Consider the following 4022-nt stretch of genomic DNA (forward strand, 5'->3'; position numbering starts at 1 on the left):
TAACATCAGGTATGTTACTTTTTATTGTTGTGTATTGATATGTATGAACAATCTCATCTAAATACAACAAGACTTTCATCAATTTTTCCAAAGTTATTCACTCAATTATAATTTTCAATCTGAGAACGAGACTTCCATCTCGATTTGAGAATGAGTGTCACCAAAGGATGATGCTTTCTTCATCCCTGATAATCATTACTCTATGTTTCTCTCATATCAAAAAGCTTTGTTTCAGCTCTCAAATCTATGTGAAATTTTTATTTATTTTTTTCAAATCAATTTTACTTTATGAGATACAGTGTATATGTACGGTAATGATTAAGGTAAAGTGTATATAGCTTCAACGGCATTACTACGGAGGAAAGATCTTGCTTTTTGCGACCATGATTTGTCAATTTGAATAAATAGTTGATCTCGCTTTTTGTATTTCATTCAATAGTATATTCCCAATATGCTCGAAGCAGAAAAGAATATGCCAAGAGGAATAAGAAATCATCTAGAGAGAACCAAGGAGACTCTTCCAAGAAAATGCTACAGAACAAGCGAAAGCAAAAAATTATTTATGGTACGCAATTAATTCATTCAACATCTTAAACTTGACTTATGTTGATTATTGTTTTCCTTGTTCACTTTAATAAATAAAAGAGAATTAATGTCTTTTTTAATTTTAATCTTATTATTAAATAACTTTTAAAAAATTAATTAGATTATTAGTAGTAAAAAAAATTAATTTCATTGTATCATTAATAACTCTTTTTTTGTAAAAAAAAATTTTTTAATATTGTTTCAAGGGAACAAGGGAAGCAATTCTCAACTTTCAATGAAAGAGAGGAAAAATGAAGAGCATGAATAACAAATTATTCACAGTATATAATTTATTAGTTTATTCAAGAACTTATAAATGACTTGTACTATTAATTATCTTTCATTTGGTTATTTATGATTTTCAAGTGAGTTTGAGAGCCTTGGTGAAGATAACCCATTGGATAATTATTGTGCTACCTTAATAGACAATAACATTGGCAATACATGTTTGTATCCCCTCCTTCAAGCTTGGGAGGTAATTGTTCAACACATGTTTATTTAAAAAAGATATTATTGAACACATTTATTAATTATATTCCAAAATATACTTTTCTATCTCCAATCATTTATTAAGAAACAATATGGATTTGCAGGAGTTAGAAAGTGAGAAATTCAAAGAACGCAGCGAAAACAATACAAGATGGGATCAAGAGGATTCTTTTGAGGAGGAACTTCCTGGCCAACAACAAGAAAAAAATATTGATGGTACTTAAGGAATTGTACACCTTACTAATTAAATTTATACTAGTATATATACCCGCACGTTGCGCGAATATTTAAATATATAATATTTTTAAATGTAAAAAATAACCATTACAAATTCTTATTGAGTAATAAAAGTACATGCATAATCATAAATAATGTTTCAGTTTTATATTATACACGTCATGCTAACAAAATTTTAGCATAATTTATGTGAAATATGGGTATAATATAACTACTTTTTCTTCTTCTAGTATAATGAAGATTAATAGCATATGTGGCGTTGTTGAATTGATATTTATTGTATAGTTAAAATTTAAATTCATAGGTCAATTTAAAATTATCATTAAAAACATTAAATTTTTTTTGCTAAAATTTATATATATAATTTGCAAAGCATGTTGCAACCTCTTTAGCACACTCCTATCTTGTTCAATCTTGCAAAATAAGATCACCTCTATTTAATCAAATATCTTTTCATAAAATAAAATTGTACGAAAAAAGGACTTCCATCGATCAATTAAAAAAATACACTACTACAATCAAATAAGTATATCCCACATAAAATAAATTATTAAATTAATATATTTTTCGTGCAAAGAAAAAATTGAAAGATAAAAAATGGAGCATCTCTATTCGTTTTATTACTACAAATCTCTTCTTTTATTTATTTATTTATAGATTTGTTTAGCCTTTTTAAAAGTGTGGTATAATTTATTCTTTTGTAAATATAACCTAACAGTGACATATTAGGATTTAGTTTTAAAAAATTTAAACTAATTTTATATAAATAATTAATATGTTATTTTAATAAAGTTTAGGAGTTATAAGTACCATCAACATACTATTATGTATATATCTTGTAAATATATAAGGCATTTCAAATCAAATCTAATTAAAAAAAATTGAAAGCAATAATATCAATTATTATAATAGATTTAAATACAACATTATTATAATTTAAAAATATTTGTCGTAATTTATTTTTTCAAATAAGAACATTTGTCAGGGTTTTTTCAATTGATATTTTTTTTTGAGAAAATCTCCAAATTATTAAAATAATTATAACTATCAATTTTGTATTTTGATAGTTTTATTTGACGAATTTTAACACAATTATTTATCAAATTAAAATTATATTTTTCTGAAGGTAGTGTTTTTTACCAAAAAAAAATTGTTAATTATTTTGATGACAGATAGCACTTTTGGCTTATATAGTTGAATTTTAATAGATTAAGATAGTTAAGTAAATGGGTGAGAGATCTTAGGAGAGGATTTAGATAATTGTCGTTTTTTTTAATTTTACCTACAGATTTTAAGCTATTTCTTTATTAAAATGTTGACTTCTTCTTCTTCTTTAACAAAAAGTTAAGACTATTTCATGGAAAAACAATGGGATAATACATATATTAGACTCTAAACTTAGCTTTAAATTTTAGCTTTGTCCTCCAACTTTCATAATGCACAAACAGACACTTTAACTATTCAACTTTTAAATAAATAAACACATGAGTCCTACATGGCACAATACACGTAGGACAAAAAATGACATGTAGGATGACATGTATGACATGTGTGTCTATTTATTCAACTTTATACAAGTTTGAGTGTCTATTTGTGCACATCCAAAGTTGAAGGGCATAAATGTGATTTGAAACCAAGTTAAAGGGCATATTTATGTATTATGCCAAAAAATAATTAATCAAACAAAATCAAGTTAGATTTCACAAAGTACGTATAGTAATTTCTTTGTGTTTTCACAAAAAAGAGAATTTATATCTAAAATTTGAATATAATTTATAAAATATATGCTCATAAAAGAAATAATATAATAGATATTTAGTCATATAAATTAAAATGGAAGAACTGTCTCACACTGTATGATATGATATAAATGGGATATAATCATTTTCTAGTAAGATATAAATGGATATAATCATATTATGCGGCTACTCAAACACCCATGCTTCATTTGAGATTTGAAGATATTTTGGCTTCTCAAAAAATGCATATAACATTTAGACATTAGATACAAACTAAATATCTGAAATTAATAAAGAAAAAAATTGCAGTATCCAATTTAGTGATTCAAATAGTAGTTTAATATTTACAAAAAGACATAAATACGTATTTTCATAACCTCACTCTCCAAACACTATTTAAAGAATGACTTATCATATCAGACATATAAGATAATTAAAGACTCTCTTAATATGAAAATACTTAACTATTATATCAAAATTTCTCAGCATTTTGTAGATCATAAAATATAAAGGTTTAAATCAAAAAAGATTATTGAATTTCTTTTAGTAAATGTTCTAAAATAATTTAACAGAAAAGAAAAATTATTACCTTGTGACCCATAAATGCCAAAATTCCAATTATATTGATGAATGGTATCAACTTTACAATGTAGTGCAATTTTCTTAGCGGATATTTTCATATCAGCAATTATAAGATGATAATTTTTCAAATATTTTGAAATATATTTACAACGGTTTACACTATTGAATATATTGAGTAGGAGACTGTCCATAATTTATGGCGTCTAGGAAGTAATAAGGGATTAGAAATTTTTTGACTCAACAATTGACAGTTATATATTTTTGTTAATTTAAAACTCTAACTTATCTTCTAAAATATTAACTTCTTTTATTTATTAAAAAAATAAATAATAATATTAAATTAATTAATAATTTAAAATTAGAGATTAATTATGGCACTGACACCTATAT

General features: G+C 24.4%; 1 pseudogene; it reads left to right on the forward strand.

The window, feature by feature from the left end:
• The first annotated feature begins 314 nt into the window (after positions 1-314).
• Positions 315-4022, forward strand: part of LOC107025128 — a 6292-nt pseudogene continuing 2584 nt past the window's right edge.

Source organism: Solanum pennellii, chromosome 7 (assembly GCF_001406875.1).
Source record: "Solanum pennellii chromosome 7, SPENNV200".
Taxonomy (NCBI): Eukaryota; Viridiplantae; Streptophyta; class Magnoliopsida; order Solanales; family Solanaceae; genus Solanum; species Solanum pennellii.